This window comes from Zonotrichia leucophrys, chromosome 4, assembly GCF_028769735.1.
Source record: "Zonotrichia leucophrys gambelii isolate GWCS_2022_RI chromosome 4, RI_Zleu_2.0, whole genome shotgun sequence".
NCBI lineage: Eukaryota > Metazoa > Chordata > Aves > Passeriformes > Passerellidae > Zonotrichia > Zonotrichia leucophrys.
The window spans coordinates 40,670,586-40,694,223 of NC_088173.1; the positions used below are offsets into that span (position 1 = coordinate 40,670,586).

Genomic DNA, 23,638 nt, shown 5'->3' on the forward strand with positions numbered 1-23,638 from the left:
CAGGACCCCATCCAACCTGCCTCTGAACACTTTCAGGGATGGGGCTTCCAGCTGTTTCTCTGAGTAACACCTTCCAGTGCCTCACAACCATCACAACTAGGGATTTCTTCCTAATACCGAATTTAAACCTGCTCTCCTTCAGTTTAGAGCCATTATCCATTGTTCTACCAGTAAGGTTTGGTAAGAAGTCCCTCTCTAGCTGACTTGCAGCCCCTTTATGTACTGAACAAAAGGCTGCAGTTCCCCTGCAGCCCTGACTTCCCCAGGCTGAACTACCCCAACTGCCCCAGCCTTTCTCCCATGGGAAAGGTGCTCCATCCCCAGCCATCCCAACACAGACAACTCAGCACCAATACACAATGACACAGCTCCTTCACTCACCATAATCATCAAGTCAAAAATCAGCAAAAACCCTTTCTGAATCCTCCTTGCTCATCTCTCTCAGCCTCCAGTAGCTACAATACAATGATGCCAAATTACAGTCCAAGATAATTCTTTCTAAAACGTTTGTCCTGCTCATCTCAGCACATCCTGAACATGTGCAAATCGTCCTGTTCCAGGTGAAATTAAGCATTCCAAAATCAAAACTTAAAACTCAGCTTTCCCAAAGGAAATTCACCCAGAACTTAACTTTTTTCTTTTTCACCTAAAACCAGAAACCCTGCTTTTCAACAGATACTTGTCTTTTACTTACTCTGGTTTTACTCTTGTCTTTACTTCTGGTTTGGCCTTTATTTTTATGTCAAGGTGCTCTTCTCAAGCACTTTATTATCTTCTATTCTATGCTGCCCTAACACTGCTTTCAGCAACCACTGATAGGACTGAACATACAGGCAATTATAACTCAAGTTGCTTACTTGATTAAAGTTATAGTGATTTGAGAAAGAAAAAAGGAAAAAGGCGTATGAAAAACACAAAAGAAACATTTACCATAGCACCATTCACAGAATTTGGAAGGGAAAAGAAGTTTCCAGAGGAAATAGAATTTCTCCTATATCCTCTTGGTCTGATTTATTTTGAGCAGCATGTACAAAGATTGTCTTTGTACAGAACCGATCTTTGAATACCTCCCTCAGATCAAGTCATGAGGTTTAAAGCTGCCCTCATTTTCAGAGGCCTGTAATCTCTGCTAATAATACTTAGCAGATACTTTCCTTGAGTGTCATCTTAGTCAGTTATAGCAGAGGTGCTGATCACTTCATTCCACTTCTCCTACAACCAACTCTTGTTCTCACACACCCACCTATCACTATTGACAAGTCCTTCCTTAGGAGTTCATCTCTGTCTCTTGCGTCCTCTTCCAGATCTCCTCCCAGGTTACCCAGACCATTCAGGTCACAACCCTCAAAATAACAATGAAAACAGTCTGAAACTGTAAAATAACTCATCTGGTTCCACTGTGCTGCAGCCTACTGACAGAGGACACATGATAGGCACCATGAATGGCCACAAGCATCAGCACTTTATTATTGCCCAGTACAACCTTTCATACACATGCACAACACCCTTTTACTCTTGTGATTGGTCAAGGCACATCAGCATTCCATGCTTCTCTTCCTTCAATACTGTTCACCTGTCTTATACAGCTGCAACCTGGCAGGGCAAGATTGCCTGCAGTGCTATCTCTATTCTTTTACAACCCATTCTCCCACAGCCTACTGCAACTACTTCTGTAACCTTACTTCAACTAGAAGACTCTCCTAACTTCTGCCTCTTATTTTGCTGGTTTTCTCCCCATCTTGCATCTAGAATTACACAGTACACTTTCAGAAAACAGCACTGGGGCTTCAAACATTCAGTCCAGCTCAAAGAAAGGTCGAACAAGGATTTGAGCAGCCTGGTCTAGTGAAAGGTGTCCCTGACCATGGCAGCGGCTTGGAACTAAAAGATCTTTTAAGTCCTTTCCAACCTAAACCACTCTATGATCCTCCCTGCCTTAATTAACAGGAGTTTAACATTTCTCTCTTCTCTCCTTGTTATGGGCCACCTGCATGACTCAAGGGAAAAAGCTTGAGTTTTTTCAAGTTTTTTCCAAAGACCAAACAAATCAACCTCCACCAGAAGCATTACAAAACCAAACACACTAGTGTAGATGAGTAGCAGAATGTTCTCTGCACACCTGCTTCCCTGGTGTTTAACACTGGGTAGGGCACTTTGGGTACTTGGTGTCTCATGAGGATTTGAGGAAATACGTAATTGCTGTCAGCAGACGTGGCTGATGAGTGTTTGCAGAGCAGAAACCAGACAATGTGACACAGACTGTCACTGGTGAGCCCTGCTGCCACAGAAGCCATTTGCATCAGGAGCTCCATTTAGCCTGGAGCTGGTACGAGAGCAATGGGAATGTTGTTGTGAAGACCTTTGGTTGTTGGGGAGTGGATCCTTGTCACCTCTCAACCTTGTACTGGCTCTGTAAGGGTTCCTGGGCAGCAGGGCTCCTGGACCCAAAGCTCTAACCTCCTCTCTCCTGTGAGCTTTCCTTCAGGCACAATTGGAAACATGGTTCCAGGTCCAGCCCAACCACCATCTTAGGAGATCTCTGAGAAACATCCCTGCTGCATATCAGTAGTGTCCCACTGTTCATGTCTTGCTGAAGCCAGAGGCATAGAAAGCAAATAGGAGTTTTAATGGTGTAGTTCAGATTCTTCATTTGGGATAGTTTTAGCCAAGCTCCCTCCTGTTGCCTGTGGACCTGATTACCCCAAACATCCAAATAAGGATTTAGCGGAAGAAATGGCAAATGCATTGTTGGAGAGACACCTTTCAGAGCTCGTAGTTTATCTTTTCTGAGTGTGATAACCTGGCACCTTGCCCTGCCACAGAGAGCAGTACTGCAACAGAAGGTGACTCAGCAGATACAGGAAAAAAAAAATCTATTTACACAGCTAATGGCTGAGTTTGTCTGCCATATCACCTCTGGCAGACTGAGGGAGCAGTGCCACAAGTTGAGTTTTCCTGCACTGCCCACAGAGACTGCATCTGAAAGAAAGCCTTTGAGGCCTTTCTCAACTATTTCAGAAAGAAAAACCTTCATGGCATTCTCAGCTTGCCCTGTGCTGCTGTTCCACAGACCTGTAACTTGCATGCTTTAGGGGAAAGTGTGCACCCTGATGTCTGAGGGATTGATTCTGAAATTTTTATCTTAACATGATCAGCTCAGGGCCTTCTCCTATAACTCCTGGCCTGGTGGCTCTCCCCCTGAGTTTGATGGCAGCTCCAAGGGCACAGTGCTTACGAGCTTAGTCATAGCCACTGGATTTCATCCCTTCAAAGATGCATCTGTGAAGAACCAGTTATAGAAAAGTTGCTTTCTTGCAATTTAAATTAGCTTAAATTCAGTTAGAATAAATAAAACTTTCACAGATCTTAGGAAATAAAAGATAAAAGTAAAAAAGAAGAATGAAATAAAGCAGCACAAAAAGGATAGATGTCTAAACACTTTCCTATCCTTTGGCTATTTAGAAACACATTTTTACAAAAAAAAAATTAAGTGCTAACTTCTTATTTGTGCAAATTAGCATCAAATTCATCTGTCCAAAGATAATCAGATATCAAAACTGCTTTTACACACACTTCAAAATAACATAGTAATGGGTATTTTGTCAATTAATTCAAGGTATTGTCAGATGGTTTTTGTTATTTTTCTTTCTCTTAGAAAGGCAGCAATGCCAATCACTGCATTCTTACTGGAAAGTCAGGGCTATGCACAGATCTCCTGCTACACAGAAACAAGACTGATGAGCACCATCTCATGGGCATTATAGGTAACAGAAAAAAAAGAACTTTGTCAATTCTCCAGTATATGGATATACTTTCCGAAATAAATACACTGAAATTGAATGACACACAAGCATAATTTCAAAGTTGCAGATGCTTAGATATAAAAATATGGCTCATATTATGGATTTTCCAAAAAATCATTCACTGCAAATATATCTGACAGGAACATTGTCACATTCACACAGGAAGAATTTTAGAAGTATTTATCCACTAAAAAAAGTATTTATAAGCAGTTAGGCACATTAACAATCAACAACACACCCATCCCAAAGAATCTGGCAGAGGAACTATAAAATAAGTTCTAAAAAAAAATAAGATAAGAGCAGTACCAACAGAACTCTTATTTCCCTTTTATTTGTAATTTTAAAAATAACTTTAAAAGTATGATTGAACACTTGAATGTTTTCTTTTCAGCTGTACAATAATTAATAATGTTCTAAGAGATTGCCTACATCCATTCCAGCAGATCCTAGAATGACTAAAACATGACTCCTTAAAAACAGTCTTGAGGGCCACATTACTTGGGAGTACTTGACATTCAACAATGCAGTTCCTCTGTGGCCTGAAATTTTACCCAGCAACAGCAATACCTCAGAGAGAACAACCCAGTTCAGGTTACAAAGACACTCCTGTTGTAGCTCATGACATTTTTATCTTTCTTCAGTTAATTGGAAAGTTTAATAACAAGTAAATTTATAGACAACTAACTTTGCTAAGGACATTTCTGATAAAAAAATTTGCTTACTATGGTTTCTGTAAGCTTTATTGGTAAAATATCTTGAAATAGTCACTGTCAAACAAGTTTTACTCCTTTGAGTGCTAAATTTTACCAGCTCTGAACATCAAATGAAACTTTGTTTAGTGTCTTTATTTATTGGATACTGGTTAACTAACAAACCAAGGACCAAGCCAAAACAAAACATTAATCACAGCACTTCTAGCACCACTGCAGAAATTAGAGAATGCAGATTCTGCCAGCACAGGCAAACCAGCTCCCAGCTGAGCACTCAGCTACAAAAAACAGACTGTTCATTCCAGAGCAGCACCACTTTTTAAAAGACATGAAGCATTGCCATGTCCCCCCTGCCCTGAACCCACTCTAGTTCTGGGAAAGGTGTTCATTAGAACAGCGTGGCTGGGACCTGGAAGTAGAGGCCACAGCTCTGCAGCCACTGTGTCACCCACCTGCACCACTCTGCAATCATCCCACTGCAGCCAGGGGTCAAGCCAGATCTAATATTTCAGATGCAGATCAGGATGACTCTGTGTAATCCCTCCCAGCAAACCCGACAGTGTTTCTTTGGCCTCCTCCCAAAACTCACTCCAGTGATCCCTTTGCACAGCACAGAGGCTCAGCCTGCTCCACACTCACATTGTATTAGCAAATTTGCCACTCTAGATCCTCCCCAGTTGATAATATGATATAAATTCTTGTTACACAGCTTGTCATGTCACAACATGAATCTTCATCAAACTGTCAGGATCAAAACAGATGCCTTTTCTCAAGTTCACTTTTGCCAGGACAAGAGTATCAATTCTCAATCAGCTGAAATAATTCTAGTTATTTCAGAAGGCAGTCCAAGACTGGACTGCAGAGTCACCAACCCTGCCAGCTAACAAGGGTTTCCTGCCTGGTAACAAATATTTCAGCTCCATCCCATGAGTCCCATCTCACATCAAAAAATTAACACTAGGGCAAGACACATTTTGTATGAAGCAGAACATAATTATCACAGCCCAGACACTTCAGCATCTTTCCATTCCTGACCCAGGCAGGTCTGTACCAACTCAAATATCACTTACTTACTCTAGTTTCCAGATTTCTCCAATAAAGATGGGAGATTTCTGCAAGGCCAAACATACAAAGTTCCACGCAATGTATCAAGCCAATTTCATCATCTTTGGATGGGCTTTCATTATAGCACTGAAATTTCTTCCCTTTACAAACAAAAAGTTTATGCATCATTTATTCTAATAAATACAAAACCCAGGCTTTTTTAATTAGTCTACAAGACTAATCTGCATTCTGTAAGACCTCATGGAACTAATTTTAGTGTTTCCAGCATCTTCAAATTCCTAGCAGAACTCCTCATGTAAGAAATACTTGGCTGTTTTTAAGTTTTTGCACTGTTAAACTTGCTGCCACTCAAACCTAAATGACTGCAGGCCTATTGGCAATTGTTCTAAGCTGTCCCCTAATCCACTTTGCCAAGATTTATTATTACACTTAGTCTGCTGACTAACTGCATAAAATATTAGTTGGCCTTATGGCTGATGTTATGCAGGAGGTCACATTAGCACATTGATCCCCGGGTCTTATAATCTATACTTGACACTCTTTCAAGGGATGCTTTTATTGGCAACTGTAAACTTTGAAGTGCTATTCCAAGATAAGCCTTTCAGTAGCTGAATCTTAGGAGGAATGTTGCTCTTCCCTCAAACATTTGTATCTTTTTTAACACTTAAACTTCCACTATTAACAAAACAACAGTACTTGCCTTCTACATATGTCAGCCACCACAATTATAGCACAGAGTACTACACTTCTAAAGTTGGATCACTCTGCTTCAATGGAATTCTAGTAACTGGTTTTTTAAACAGTATTATAGTTCTCTTATACTTCTGTGTAGTACAACAAATTTTTTTAAAGCCATAAGCATATCTATAGATGGCACACATGTACAACACTATAGAGAGTAAGACAGTATCACATGCAGTGAACTTAGGCAAAAAGCCAAAAAAAGTCTGCAAAACATTAGGTTTTATCTTAAATTCAAAGAGTCTGAACATGAACACTTTTCAGGTGTAGATTACTACATCTTAATGCACTAAGTACACTGCAAATAGCTTTATATACGTCCCTGAAAACCTAACCCAGGCTGGTCTCCAAATGTAAAACATCCCCATTGTGCTGTCCAGATCAAGTTAATACAAAAACCCAAAGTAAACCTCTCCTTGTACTGGCATGACAGGCGAGCACACAATTTGTATTAGAGAAGACTTTCTGTAACAGAAAACTGAAACAAGAAACACAAATACCAGTTTTGGCATGGCCACCACATTATTTCAGCTCTATCAATTGCTGAGTTGTGAAGAGTAAGAGAGAAAAACTCTCTCTATTTACTCAAACACTTGCAGTAAGAGCAATGAGGTCTTGGAAATCCAGCTAAACTTATAAATCCTAAGTTTTCTGTAATACCCTTAATATGCTTGCAAAGTATGGGATTTTCCACCCAGTAAAGTCTCAATTTTCCTTCTGAGATTTATGATATATCTTTTTCCTACTTAGCATCTACTTAAGACTGAATTATGCAGCGTGAGTGAAGCAGATTAGCATTTTAGCCACATTAATCCCTCTTCAAGGGAATAAGTCTGTGGAAGCACATGGGTGTCTCATGTATGACTGCTTAGACATACAATTGTAGCATTCTTATTTTATAGAAAGCCATCACTATTGAAGTACATTTATCCTGTGAAAGTGTAGCATTACACATTTCCAAAAACACGTTTGTTTGGGTTTTTTATACATGTAAACGGAAATACTGAAAAAGAAATTATTCATTTACCAACACTGGGGAAAATATGGAGCCAATGGATGAAAGGTAAAAGGAAAAATATTTGTTTCTTCATTTTTGTCCTGGTTTAGGGCAAATTTGGGACTTAACTTGAGAAAGGGATGGGATTGTTCAGGGTTTTTGTTACTGGACACCTGTTGCAAAGCATTCAGTACAAAATACAATTCCTAAGAAACCATTCTTTTTCCAAAATGAATCCAAAACTTATTTCATCCTTGCTGCCACTCACCTGCCTTCTTTTATGTGCAATGCTGTCCTTGGGAAAATTTCTACCTAAAAACAGCTGGTCAATGACAGAATTGGAATACAATAGGTTTCTGTGATACAAATATTATTCAGAAATTGAAGAGTACTTCAGTATAAAAATTTCAACTTGTTCCTTCCTCTTATGCAAATTTTGAGACAAGAGACAGGAAAGGGACATGTGAAACACATTTATAGCCAGCCCAACCAAATACTAATGAAACACTTAAGCAAATGTTCAGGAAGAAAAGTAAAAGTTATAGAAAAAGAAATTCAAGTTACATTTATCTGTAACCTTATCAAAGTATAAAGCTAGTGTCAATTATGCTCTGACAAAATACTGCCAGCTGCAGTTTGTAACATTTATACAAAGCAATTTTCAGACAAGCCAGAAAAGAGAACAGCTTTCAACATCTAGAAAATTCTAACAAATGAGCATTTGACTGCAACACCAACAAAACCACCAAAAACTTCAGTAACTGTGCTATTCCAGTGATTCTATCACCTCAAATATCCTTTTTTTCAAAAACAAGGTAAACAAAGCTTTAAGAAGAAATCAACATTACTTAAAATGTCATTGCCATTCTATTTACTACATAATTGAATCATAAGTATCTTGCTGAATGTCACTACCCTTCCAAATCAAAAGGTCATATGAAGCAAGGTTCTATTTTTGATTTACACACTTCCCATTAAGACAACTAACCAGAGTGCTGAACACTGTATCCACCTGTTTCTTGAACAGTTGTGGGGCTGTTTGCAAAAGTTTGGAGCTAATTCAGCTGCATAACTCTGGAGAGTGCTGCAAATCCTGATGCCACTAAAGTAAAGAACAATCAATCATTACAGTGCTTCTCTCCCTTTCTGTATATGGGCAGACCAGGCCAAGAGGAGAGGCTGCAGCAAATGCAGGGCAATGCATTAACACAGTTCTAGACTGAGCAGAACATACAGAAGCAACAGATAGCAACAGCATTCTCCTTGAGAAAGCTTATCAGTGGCAAGCACTTCATCACCACCAAAGCTCTGCACTGAGGGGACCAACGGGGAAAGAAGAGGATTATGGAAAATGAAGCTACAGATAAAAACCCCTCTCCATGGTACATGCCTAAATTCCTAAAATACTACATACTCATTTGCTCAGCAGCCATTTTTAATTTAACAGGGTTTATCCTATTATACGACTTTAACTATGTTACACATGGCACTACAGATGGTGCTAAATGACTCCAGGTAATCAGAAGAATGCTCTTGTGAGATAACTACATTTAAGAAGCAATGAAATTAGATTTCTTTTTCTTGTTATGTTCCAGTCCTATTTCTCACTGTGTTTAATACAAAACAAATTTCAGCTTTATAGCACAGTAACATTTTTGGAACCCAAAAATATGTGAATGAAGTCAGTCATGCAAGACTCCAGATTTTGTTAGACTGTCATAAATAACCTGAGAAGTGCATCCATTTAAGGGAGAACTTTACGGAGTCTGGTAGGGAAACAGGAGTAAATTTTTCTGTTTATGCCTCCTATTACTCCAAAAATTAGGAATAGCTTTTATTCACAATACAGAAAAATGCTACAATTATGAAATAACCCAATTTACATATTTCCATATTTCATATGCATTCAGTCCATGAATCACCCACCCTACTAGCCTTAATTCTTTCCATCAAATCCACAATCAGATTCTTATAAATTCAAAAGCATCATCTTAGGGCACAAGGGACCTTAATTTTTTTCAAATTACACTAGTCCAGTTACCAGTTTAAGAAGTTTTCCACATTGTAAATATAAAAGCTCTTGTTTCTAACCTCAGAAAGCTGCTGGCAGTAACCATGATTAAGGCTATCTGCAGCATTAGCAGTGACAACAGCTGCAGCCAAAGCCAAGCAAGTCAGACACTTCAAATTATAACACACCTGTCCTTCCTCAGAGATCATCCTGCACACCTGGCATTTGCTGCACAAAACTAGGCAACTTTAATATCTGTCCACAATGTATCTGCTGCACATGAGGTACAGGAACTCCAAACTTTAGTTGCAAACAGTTACACATTTCTGACTTCACATTTGAAAACCTGAGAATTTTCACTTCTTACTCCATTCAAAGCTGCTTCTTTAGTATGCACACTCCAGAGAATGAGCAGATAAAATAGAAAAACAATTCCCAGCATCACTTTTAGCACTAGCAAACAGAACTACTCTGTATTTATATACTTTCTTTGGTAATTATTTTCTCAATACAAAGAACAAATATTATTTCTGCCAATATCTGTTAATACAAACAGCAACTATTACTCTTCCTAATATGTGGTGTTCTTCACTCCAAAGAAAAATAAAAGAAGCATTTTGCATTCACACAACTACCATTATTTGGGTTTTGTTTCAAGCAAGTATCACACAAGTTCAGCATGACTTTACGTTTTAGGACACCCTACTTTAGGAACTTGTTTGCACAACACAGCCTGTCTCCTGCCTTCACAGGAACAAGCCCCTCACTGCACTGTCAGTCACCAAGAACAGCTTTGGTGCTCAGTTCCCTTTGCATAACTAAGCACTATGTAAAGTAGTGATTGGCAATAAGATTCTCAACACAAAGATGATGAAGTCCTCTCATTTCTCACTGCAATTAGCAATAGGGTAACTTTTGGGACAAATAGAGTGTTTCAACAAAACACAAACGTTTGTCATTTTCCCAATAGATTAAAAAAAAAAAAAGTCGTAGCTCCTCACCCCCAAGTCTACCAGAAAAATTTTCTTCAGTGACAGTCACCGTTATGGGACAGGTCACAGCCACAGCAAGCCAGAAATCTTAAACAACACAGCTTCATTTTCCACTGCCAAGTTGTAGCGATACGATCCTTGCTAGAGCTTCAACCTCTGTAACCTCATTTCAGGTTTTAGGTCATTACTTTCTGAAAAGCTTCAGTCATAGTTCTAACAGGTTGAAACAGCTAAAAAAATACCCATGTCACAAATTAGATGCTTTATAAACTGCACTTCCCACCTCCTTTTTTTTCCAATATTAGGCAACAACAGAATTAGCACAGCAGTATCTTACTGATAAAGTGGCTTTTCAGGAATATTGCTCTTATGGTGTTCACAAAGTGATTAATAGACATCCACATTGTCTTAGACCAATAAAGTTTAGCTCATTTCACAATTTCTAGTTCTCATTTGACAATTTCACTTTTTACTTTCTTGTTTTTAAACAGGGTTTTACTTTTTGCCATATATGCCATCTCATGAATTGGAAAACAAGTAACTAAATGGCAACCTACACATAGCAAGCACTCCTCAGAGGATGTTTCATGACTTGAGCTAACAGCAGTGAAATCTTGCAGTACATCCTGATATTGCTTGACAGATAATTGTACAATCACAGAATCACCCCACCTGTTTAAAACATGGGGAGATTAGAAGAGAAAATCAGCCCTTCAAAGGACAGCTTGTTACACCTTCAGAATGAGAGCCCAGCTTCAGCCTTCCAGCTGCCTTACAACAGAATTTGCAGATGAAACAGAACCAATTCTGTGTACACAAAGTAGAAGAACAATGAGTGCTGCTGAAACTGCAATATTTCATTCCAGTCTGTAAAGTTTGTGCGGCTATTTATTGGAAAAGTCACATTCGGAGTTACAACAAACAGAACAAGTATTTTCCTTTCTGCCTTGTAAATGCAAAAGGAATTCACACTTCACATAAAAACACAATGAAGCACGCATAATGAGGCAGCTCTAGAGCCAGGTACTCATACTCAACATCCTTAATTATCAAGGAGGAAGAATAGCTGGGCCAAGCAGTGGGAAGCCCAACACGATTGTCCTCCTTTTCTAGGTTCCAACTCAACTTCCCTGATAAGCCTGACTGCACCCAGCAGCAAACACACATTTGCTGCTGCTTTGAAAGCACAGAAGGGTTTGAGCTGGGAGGGGCCATAAACAGTAGCTAGCTGCAAAGTCCCCACTGTGCACAGGGATGCCACCCACTAGATAAAGAAGCTCAGGGCCCCATCCAACCCGGCCTCGAACACTGCCAGCAGGAGGGCACCCACAACCTCTCTGGGCAGCCTGGGCAGTGCCTCACCACCCACTGAGCAAAGACATTCCTGACAGCTAATCTAAGCCTGCCTGCTTTCAGTACTGTCTGTGCAGAGAGAGTTTGTGTTAGAAGATCTGTTGTTATGTGACCAAAGGCTGAACGCACATGTCTCTGGAGCACAGTATCACACAGTGCCTGCAAAACAAGGGTAGAACTTCAGAGAAAATCCTTGAAGATTGCTTAAAACAGAAGACACTGAGCAATCTTAAGGTATGAACTACTGACTCTTCAGAACCACTTCTCAATTATCTCAACATCATTTCCAGTACACATCCAACTCTATAAATACCTACAGGGTCACAGCACCAGAACATGGAAATGCCCTACAGAGATCATAACTAAGTCACACATAACTAATACTCCATAATTATAGTTGCTATCCATACATTTGATTATTCTGTTTTCTTTGACACCATGGTTAATTTAACCAGAGAGAATTAGCATGCAGGCTTATAATGGGCAATAACTCCTCTTGGGCAAATTATTAACCTTCCTAAACAAAGGCATCTTCGCCTTCAAAATTCTCAATATTAAGACTGAGGTTCAGGCACCTTTTAATATAGAAATTTGCACATACAATTACTGAGAAATCCTTTACTCTGCATCAATCCCATTGTTATAATGATCAATACCTGTTTTAAGAATCCATATGTGCATTCAAGCATTCTTTCCAATTTGCACGGTAAGGTCACAGGCAAACAAACCCATTTAGAAGGATCCTTGGTAAACAAAACTCCTTTAGAGTTGAGAAACAGAATTCTAACTACAACTCTGGCCTTAAATGTGTGAGCAACAGAACTATAGGAAATATTATAGCTGACTCTTAGAAGCTGAGAAGTTGAACATCCAGCTGGAAAATTACTATAAATGAGCATTTAAAGCTGTTCACCTCCTTCCCCCATGCACCTACTTTAACTGGAAATTGAAGCATCAAGATCACCCAGTGCTGCAGAACTCAAAAGCACAGCCAACCCTCAGAAGACACAATGTAAATGTATTTCAGAGCTAAAGAGCTATTCTGCACAGTAGGTATAATGCATGGTGCAAAATAGTAACTAAGCCTGTGTCTGACCAGTCCCATTGTAAGTAATATGCAGCATCACTAAGCTGAAATGCACAGAAATATCCTGCTCAGGATGATACTGGAATTCAGCTACAAGTGCAGGAATGAGGCATGAAACACTCATTAAACCCCCACATGTCAGCAATCCAGGACAGTGTCACACTATAGAGCAAACGAAAGCACAGCCACTAAACAATACAGAGATGACAGAGATGGCACAAGCCAAAAGCCTCTGAAATAACTCTCCCTCCCGTGCCACCACGTGTAAATTAAGCTTAAATTTCTGGCACTCCTGCCTACTTGAAAGTGGGTTTTCCCAGAGATGAACAAAGAATTACAAAATCAGCAAATGGTTTGGGTGGAAAAGGACCTTGAAGATCATTTTGTTCCATCCCCTCTGCCATGGGCAGGGACACCTTCCACTAGACCAGGCTGCTCAAAGCCCCATCCAACCTGACCTTGAGCACTTCCAGGGGTGGGGCATCCACAACTTCTCTGGGCAATTTGTTATCCTGTGAGTGGCCCATCCATCACATTCACGCCTCTCCAGTTTATAGACAAGGATGTTGTGCCAAATGCTTTGCACAATCCAGAGATGACATCAGCTGTTCTTCCCTCACCCACCAGTGCTGCAACCCCCATCAGTGAAGGCAACCAAATTGGTCAGGCCCTTTGATTTGCCCTTAGTTGGCTCTCACCAATCACCTTCTTATTTACTATTTGCCATAGCACAATTTCCAGGAGTATCAGTTCCATGATCCTGTAAGGCACAGAGGTGAAACTGAACAGCCTGGAATTTCCTGGGTTCTTCCTTTTTTTCCCTCTTTTAACACTGGCAGTTATGTTTTCCCTTTTCCAATCACTGGTAACTTCACCTAATAGGACAGATGGCGACAAGATCGTGATATTTAGATAGTCAGGATTTGAACCCAGAAGCTTGAATTTGAAACAAATAGTTTATAATCAAGTCTTATAACAGCACAATTACAGTGATTAAACTAAACTGCTCATGGGTGATATTATTTTATGATGATTTCTTTAGGCAGCTTGGTTGCTCCTCTAAACGTCTGTTCATATGTCTAGAATTAAAGAGATCCCAAGTACTCCTTGCATACCTAATTAAAGAATTCCTACAGAAACATCCATCTTTAAGGAACAGCAACAAAGACAACAAGACTAACTCAGCACTCAAATAAAATTTCAGGTTTTCCCCCCATTTCCACTTTGTATCCAGTACTCCAGGTTTCTCAATTTGCACACACAAAACCCAACTGAGGGTAAGCCTGAACTGACAAGTTTGCTTGTTACAGTCACCTACATCATCTGACAATGTGAAAATTATTTTCACAACATGCCTTTTTTTTTTGGAGGAGAGGGAAGACAATACACTACACTAACTTGTATAAAAAAGTGTTATATGACATTTTTTTCAATTTCCTCATGATCCAGTTGGAAGCAGGGATATCTCTTACCTGAAAAATGACAGCACCATCATGAAGCAGGAAACCCAAGTTTCTGCCATCTAAATTCTATCTTTTTGAAATATGTCTAAACAACTCTAGTGATATCTCAGTCACTGCACAAAGCCCTTCACCTGAAAATAATGCACTTTCCAGGAATGAAGTCAGGATTCTTTACTGAAATCTTTACTAAAGTCCTAACATGCAGGCAAGAAATCCACTGTCTTCCAGCTCCAAACCTTCCCTGTCATGTATGAGTGACTAGGAAACCTTATTCAAACACCTCAACCACAAAGTCTGACACTTGTTTCTTTCTGCGCCTTCTCCCCATACTCATTAATCTGGCATTTGCTGTGTATGAGCCTAGTCTTTGCATCAGAGGTGTTACAAGTGCTCCTTTACAAGTCACTCACAGCATCCTCAATCCTGACCAATGGCAATTTGAATCTCCTCCTGCTAAGGGGAGAAATCAGGATGGGTTTCACATCCTGCAGAGGTGAGACTTTACCAAATCAGCAAAACTCCCAAAGAGCCATATAGATTCCTCTTTAAAAGCAGTACACAGGAAGGGCACAAGTCTTCAGCACCAGGTCTCAGATGAGTCATGGAATAACCACGTCCCCAAGGCAATGCTCCTGCCAATCAGCTGAGCCACAGCAACTGCCGCACACGGTGGCATTCGCAGATTCCAGGGAGTGCTCAGACTCATTTCTGCAGCCAAGGGTGAGGGCACCAGGTGCCAGGTCATGGAAGAGGAGGCAAGGGGGCACAGAAAGGACAAAGCAGTGTCCTGGTGTGAGGTTAGGCAGCGGATAATCTAGGGTGGCACAAGACTGGGACCTCACTTTTAAGGTAGAAATGGGCAAGGAAACATGGCAATAATTTCCTCATAAGCATTTACTGATTTATATAAAGATGGGAAACCGTTGGTACACTTACTGATCCTGAGAACTCCTTTCACTGCACTTTACTGATCAGTTGAGCACCACTGCTACTCCATTTAAAAAAAGGATATTTGAAGTGATAAAGACATCATAGCTTCAGAAGGTGACCTTTAGCTATAGATTACAAATTAGACAGAGAATCTTTTGCAATTCCAATTGAAATATCCATTCCCAGTATCTCAGGTGTTCTCCTATTCTATAACAGCAGCAATACATTAAAAACACATATCTTCCATCTCATGTTTGATGGTTCAAAATACATTCTAAAAAATGCAATCACAGTTACTCAGTTTTATACTCCATATCACATAGCTAAAAGTCAGGCACTAGGGCACTAAATTACATACTGGAAGCAAATCCTACAGTATAAGTAAGCTTCCATTATACAGGGAGAAAAAAAAAAAGCTTGCAAGTTCTTTTCAATCAAGTTCACAACCACAACTAGAGACAAATCACATGCTTAGTTTCAACAAAAACATTAGCAGGAGGCAGATGCTGACTGGACTAATAGTTTCCATTTGTTTATTTAACAGTCATGCACCATTCACTACCTTAGTAATTTGGTTCTTACCCTCCCCTCAATGGCATTGTTCTAAGGCTCATCAGCAATTCTACGTCTGTATCACTGGCCATATTTTGTAACTGAAGTCTGCGATTCCACATAAAAAACTTTTGGGTTTGGTTTGATGGGCAGGGGGGCTGTGTTGTTTTTCAGGTTGGTTTGGGGGTTTTGGGGGAAGGGGGTTGTGGTTTTGGTTTTTTGGGGGTTTTTTTTGGTGATGGTGGTTTTTGATTGGTTTTCTTAAGCAATGATTGATTCCAAGGTCCACCTGGATCATTAATAATCACACACAAAACAATTGTCTTTAGGAATACTGTTTTAACCCCAGGAAGTGCAAGCAGCACAACTTAGAAGCTTCTCTAATAACAGATTACTAAAACTTAAAAGTTGCAGGATCTGAAAAGCCTTTATTCAGCAATTCTACAGCAAAAGGGTTTATCTCACTCCTTACCTACCCCCACCCAAATCACATATGGGAAAGCAGCCAGTACAATTCCCACCCAAACATACACAGTTTGATAAAGGAACTGCTTTGTGAGGGGTTTATCATGCAAACATTCAGCATCCTACACTCCATAATCACATATTTCCCAGTTTACTGTGAAATGCTACTGGTTCTCTTCTTGCTGGTCTTCTATTACAGAAATTGCCCTCCTGCTGCAGTTACCATCTTACCTGCTGCCTCTTGTATTTCAGGACTTGCCAAAGAGAGAATAAATAAGCTACAGGTCACCCCATGCATTCTTACAGTTACTGTTTTACAGGGCTACTCCAGGACAAACCCAGAAATTTGGAGTATCTAAGTGGGGCAAATAAATTCACTAAATGGACCCAATTCTATCTCAGTAATTTCTGTCCACACCTCAGACAACAACTGCTGATGGAAAAAGGGGAAATGCTCACACACACAAAACACACTTTCACAGAACAGATGAGTCCTACACCATTACTCTGGTTTTGATTTCCAACTGGAAAGGAAAGATAACCCAGAAGCTCTTCAGGTCTTGATTTCTTCAGTTGCATCAACAAAGGAGAAGAGGTTTTGCCTGAACAATTCAATTTCAGCTTTTTAGTCACACAAAAAAATAATCTGAACTTTTTGCATTGATGCATATAGAATTTTTTTTCCAGGATATATGCAGAACACAAAAACATCAACTATTCATATGCAGGCTGCAGTAAAGAGACTTGCAGCTCAAACTCATGGAACATTTACAGGAAGCAACAGAGCACATCCTATTCCCACTAGCAATTCTCATTTAAATATCTTCTCAAGGCAGCTATTAACAGGAAAATCGTGCCTGGGTTGCTCCCTGCTCCCCAGTTACTACTAGGGGAATCCAGTGCAACAGAAGGCATTAGATTTTTCTTCTCCACAAATTAGTTACTATTTAGAAACTACTTATGCCTATTTGTGAAGCTCTGGAATCTAAAGCACTGTGGCAACACAAGCTCTCACAAATTATTCCAGGCTCCCAGCGCCAGCACAAAGCCCCCAGTGGCTCAGGGAAAGGTACTATTGCAATTCCTGCAGTATCATCACTTGGTGAGTCTGATTACAGCAGTTGTGCAAGGATGCATCTCGATTGCTATCTGCCCTGAGCACAGAGTGCTGCATGCTGGAAACTGCAGTCTGCACTGGCCAGGCAGAGCACTCACCAAGCAGGGGGCAACAGGATCCTGTTTTACCATATTCATGGAGCCCTCGGACTCCTGGAAAACAGCCAAAGCTCACAAAGCTCCAGGGTTTCCCAGAGTCAAATAAAAATGGCCAAACTAGCTTTTGGATGAGCAGTAACATGATCTAGCCTGATATCGAGTTCACCAGAAAAATCCAGAATTAGTTAAAGCAGAAACGTAATCTAAATTAGGACATTAGTAATTAGGTCAAGCTAATACCAAAAACCATTATGCAAAATGCTGTGAAGAGGCCAGCAAGGCCTCCAGGGGCTGGGGAAGACACTTGAACAGCAGAAAGTTAGCTAACTGTAATTAGTGATTATGAACAAAAACTTTCTGCCAGATTGACCCATTTAAAATAAATAGAAGTTTTTAAAAAGATATGCATAAATTTAATGCGTGCAAGACTGAATTTGACAGAAGAGATTTTTAAAGATGACAGAAAAAGACAGAAACACCAAAGGTAGCAAGAAGCTATTTCACATTCCAGTGACTAAACAGCAGAGCTTACTTCATCTGTGCAATGGATTAAAGCTTCTCCTTAAGGCTCATAAAGAACTTGATGACTGCATGAAGACAGAAGCTATCAGTGCTTTAAGCTGCCAACTTATCTAGCAAAAAATAAAAGGTCAGAGCAACACATCAAGTGAGAGACAGCTCAGAATGAGCACAGGTTCACCAAGAGGTGGTAAAGCAAATATGCAGATAGTCAATGAAACCACAGACAAAGATCATTTTTATCTTTCATCAGACTTCAATCCATAACACATGCCAAAAAAAATATCAAGTATGATGATTTTCAGAAGACAGGGACTTCCCAGCAAACTTCAGCATTTGAATGTACACCTGACTAACCAGAGTACTGAACACTGTACCAAACCAACACTACCTCAAAAAAGAATTGAGCAAATACTTCATCTTTGATTTTCCTCAACCTCCAATGCTCAACCAATACAGCAACTTCAAAAGCCTTCTCTTCACTCACACTCATCCTTAAAGAGATTATCAAAGGAGTGAACCAACATGTGCTGATTTAACATGCATTTATAACTATCCATTTTTGTATCACTCTGCAATATCCAGCCTTTGTGGCAACCTTGACATGCCATCCACCTGCTTGCCTGATGCTTTTGACTAATTTCATTCTATTCCCTAATCCGCAGATGCTTTTCCTGAGCCAGTCCATATGGCCCCAGGTTTCTGTGCTCTCTGCACTGCTGGGTCAGGCCCATGGTCCCTCCAGCCCAGGACTGTCTGGCAGAAGCAGCAAAAAACCCTTCCCAGAGACAGCAAATCAACTGCAATGGAAACCTGATTCCCTCTCCTCTGTTACCAGACACCACCTAGAAAAATCTGTCATTGAACTGATGCGTTCCCCTCTAAAGGGGAGTTCTGAGCCATGCTATAAACACATTTTGACCAGGCTTCCTTGTAGAACAAACTGCTAATTAAAAATTGTCAAGAATTTTGCATTATTGAGACAAGATACAAATAAATGCACAGCTCAGCTTTGCTTTTGTGGCTTTATGTTTGTACAGAGTCTATTAATGTCAGTAAAGGATGCCAACACCGCTGTAAAACACAAAGCATGTTCCAGGCTTTCAGAGACACTTGAAATCTCATATTGGACACACGAAGCTACAAAAGTCTGGCAACTTAGCAGAGGAGTAAGCAAAACACTTTCCCATGCAGTCTTTGAAATTTTGTCCTCAATATTTTGTTGTCCTACATTGTGCTTGAAGTTGCAGTTACAAAAGCGAATGGATATTACAGCCAAAGTACAAACCAGCTCCTCTTCAGAGCCTGGACATTTTTCTTCAATATTGTTGCATGCCTAATTAAAGACTGCTATTACCACCCCACTACATTCCACACCTTTCTCAGCCAACCACAAAATTTCCCTCAGTTCCTGCATACACTCTACTACATAGAGTAGTATTTCCACTAAGTACAAAGTAAGGTCCAAGTTGCATCAACACCTGAAAAACCCCAATATGCATCACTTCAATAAGTAAAAACCATGCATGACCTCTAACACAGCTGACTGATCCATTCACTATGATTTTTTTTAAAAACCCTACAAGCCTGACCCAGCTGAAGCCACAGACTTACCTTATCATCTGCACTTTAAGTGGACAGAAGTGACTGAACTAGGATAACTGTAGCCAGAGGTGCATTTACTGGGAGGCTGCTAAGGAACACTGCATCTACCAGGAAACACACAACATTCAGTGATATTCTAGGAACTACTTGGTTACTCTCCCTTGTCATCAGCATTGATAGGTTTATGTAGAAAATTAAGTCTCTAAAAGCATACAGTAATGTAATGAAAGGAATGCATTGTTATAAAGACATTTATGGTGGATTTTTACCACTGCAATACATTTAATTCTATCAGCATTAACTTTGTGGGGTTTCTACAACGTGATACATGCAAAGTAAGTCAGTGACAAGAGATGAGAAAAGGGGAATTCAGACTTCATTAAAACCATTATGAGTTACAGGGTTCTAGTTGCATTAGTGTGCCCAAATCATCCAAATTAGAAATGTGACAATGTATCAGCAGGAAAATAATTGTAAGAATTTTTTAAGTCAGTTTGATTTTTTGTTTGTGGTTTTAGTTTGTCTGACAGAAGTGAAAGAGCTGACAAATTAAATTTAGAAAGCAATTTAAGCCTCTGCTCCTCAGATCCCATTATTTTCCTCCAAAGGTGATAACAACTTGTGTTTCTTTCTCATTTGCACTTTGTCACTCTTGGTGAGGATCTCACAATCCCTGAATAGAATCAGAAACAACTACGCATTACCTTCCCCAAAGAGAAAATAAATTTTAAAAAAAGTCTTTGCAACACAGACTGAGGGGAAAAAATTGAGCCAAATCAAGTAACAATCTATACCATAATCAATAAAACAGTTTGAAGCACTAAAGCTTTTTTAAACAAAACTGGCTTAGAACTATTTTAAGTTAGTAACAGATCCCACTGTAAGTAATTTGTTTTTTCACTCTATCAACTTCTCCAACCAGGAGGGTTTTTTATTTTAATAAACTATGGGGGCAAATATGAGGTAACAAACAGGAATTCACCTGATTTGTATGCAAAGGAAATTAAAGGAGTTATTGCTGCCCAAAGGCAATGAAAAATAAAATTCACAATGCATGAGGAATACATATCCATAGTTTAGCTCGGTCTGTCTAAAAAAGTATCAGAACAGATTAATACTTGAATAAGAATATGCTTTCAAAGTTGTCCACAGAATAATCAGTTTCTTGAAAGCTCCTGTTTCCCTCTTCACTTCTAAGAGGTGCTGACATATTCAAAGAAATTTTCAACATGGCCTGGGAAACTGAATTCATTGAGAACCTGACCAAAACAAAGCAGATCAGCTTGTATGTTTCTCCGAGCAGAATTTCGAAAGACAACAACATGAGACCAGTAGAGTTTTGATGCTAGAAGTGAGCTCACTAAGCACTTTGTTTCACTGCTGCACAGAGAAAATGTCTGAGGTGGCTCTCCAAGATCCAACACTGCCAAAGTGAACAACTTATTTGCTCGAGTAATCAGAGCTACAGAGGCTTACATTTCTTTAGGAAGCAGCAGATCAATTACTGTGCACTTTAGATTTCTGACCTCCTGAGTCCTTCACATATAGAATGTGATCATCTCTTAAAGATGAGGAACATCAGGACAGCACTTTGGTCTTCTCTTGATAACCTCCTTATGCTACAGCAAGTTGGAAGGGCATAACTAAGAGCAACATGTTTGTTTTCTCAAGAAATTCAAATTAGGGCACCTAACATTCCTGTTTTAAAAATAATCTCTTCAGATTTGAGGGTGGTTGTGCTAGAAAGAATAAATATACTAAGCCACCTTTCCACCCAGATTTGCTCAGCCCTCATTCCACTCTGGTCTAAAGATGCCGCAAACTAGTGACCATATGAAACCCCAGACAGAGCAGGTGTCCTCTTTCCAAACCATGGGAAGCAGGCTGGCAGATCTCTGCTCCCATGCCTGTGAGTCACCACACAGAATGAAACCCAACAGGAGGGGAGCCAGGGCTAAACCCCATCAGGTAAGAGCAGATCAGGGTGTGAGCGTCACAGCCCCTGCTCACACCCACGGAAACACGCTGCCACAGCCATTGGGAAACAATGTGCCAGAAAAGCCAGAGCTGAGAGTCACCTCTGCAGGTAAAAGTTACAGATCTTCTGTGCACCCACACAGAGGAAACCAAGCACACCACTGCTAACCAGTACTTGACACATCTAAATTCTGGTCAGTGTGATTTCAGAGGTATTAATTGACAAAATGGTCACAGGTAACAAATTCACAGAGGCAGAACTCTGTGACAGATGAATGAGCACTGCTTTGAAGAGAGACTTCATATCCCTCATATCCCAAAAAGCTACATCAAAAAGTCAGCCTCACAGTTTTTATTTTTAAAAAATCTAGAAAATAATGGCTTTCTGTAACAAAAATATAAGTTTGTTGGCTGGTTTGATTTATTCATGCATTTCAGTACCTTCCAAAACACCTGGTTTGCCAGCTAGCTGATGTTTCCCTAGGTCTCAAAGAAATCAAGGGGCCTACTGTTTTTGCTATGGCTCCAAAATTTGGATTTTGTTCTCACATATCCAGGTAAAGTGCCCTTACTATCAAACTGCTGGCAGTGTCATGACACCCAACAGCTAATAAAACAATGTGGGGCAAAAGCATGACCTTTAGCCTCCCACATGTAGGCAGGTGTGCTGAAACGGTTGAGGAATCTTCTCAGAGAGGGCAGGGTTGCTGTTTCACTTGCAGAAAGAGTGAGAACACAGTTTCAAAAATTTCCAGTGCCAGGAAATCTCCCCTATCTGGGAAATGAAGATCCAAGAAAATGCAGTCCACAGATCAAATTCTCTTAATCTAAAATCAAGTGTACTCTAAATCAGGCTGAAGTTTTTGGTCCTCTTTTCTCCAAAATGGAGCAGAGGAGGAATCACATGAATCAAGGAGCTTTTACATTTTTAATTATTCTGCTGAACCTCTTTCCACTGCTGCCACAAAATACACCTCCAGCACACCACTCAATAGGCTACACTAGAAACAAAGTAAAATTTAACATGTTCATGAACAACTTCCCCTCACACAAGTGTCCTGAATTCTAAATTATTCACCAGAATTTCCTTTTGAACCTCATGTCTATATATGTGACCACTCTGTTTAGTCCAGGACATCGTCAAGTGGACTCCAAGTACCTTTAATCACTTCCTCATACTTGAAGAATCCATGAAACCTCTGATCTGCACTTTATTTTTGTCACTACTGCCATTCCCCTGTATTGAGATTTTCATCCAAACAATCTAGGGCACTACACTGTTAATGCAAAAATATTCCAAAACAAATATTTATCATAACCCAAGAAGATAACACTGAAAAACATGAAACAGGCGCTGCACACAAATATTTAGTGACCACTGAAACTTGCATGTAGCAAAGAATATCAAAACCAAAATGACTGAAATGCAAACAGCATAAAAAACCAGTATGACTTCTGCCTCATCTTTTCTTGTTACTGAGTTTTAAATTATTAAATGCTCTCACTTCCTGGTCTGTCAGAAACCACATTGTTTTAGAGTCAGAGCTGCTCACTCAAAGGAAGAAGGAGGGACAACAATTGTTTTTAGAGATGTTTTAAGACCTCTGGTAATAGCAGAGTATCTTTGTAAACTTGAGGGTTTTTCTCCTAATATTTGATCTCCTGCATCAAGGAAACATTACTTACTAGTCTACTTGCTTTAAATCAGGCAATTTAAAGCAACTGGCCCAAAAAGTTCAGTGGTATATATTAAATTTGTAGCTTCAACAAGGAAAAGTTGTTCCCTCAATCTTTAGTCAGATCTGTTATGAAATATTAGATACAGCCACACAGCATTCAAAAAATAGCAGTTGAGTCCCTCATTCATTAATTTAAAAAAGGACACTAAAACCATATTTTGCTCTTCCCAAAAAGCAGACTGTGTAAAACATGTTTGAATGAACTACTCCCTGACACCCTCACCCCCTGCACATGAACATAAAAGTCCCACCTACTTCCAAAGCCAACAGGAAGCAAGAAGGGATGCAAACATCTTTGGAAAACTGCTTTGACTTAAAACAGTGTGTGTTTTTTGATGACAGTTTGAGTTACTACATTAACACTTAACTTTCTTGTTGAGTACACATGTTAAATGTTTAAACATAACAATACAT

At 39.7% G+C, this 23,638-nt stretch overlaps 1 protein-coding gene across 2 annotated transcripts in view; it reads right to left on the reverse strand.

The window, feature by feature from the left end:
• Nucleotides 1–23,638, reverse strand: part of LRBA (LPS responsive beige-like anchor protein) — a 369,174-nt gene that overhangs the window by 344,332 nt on the left and 1,204 nt on the right. The gene's annotated exons all lie outside the window — the stretch shown is intronic.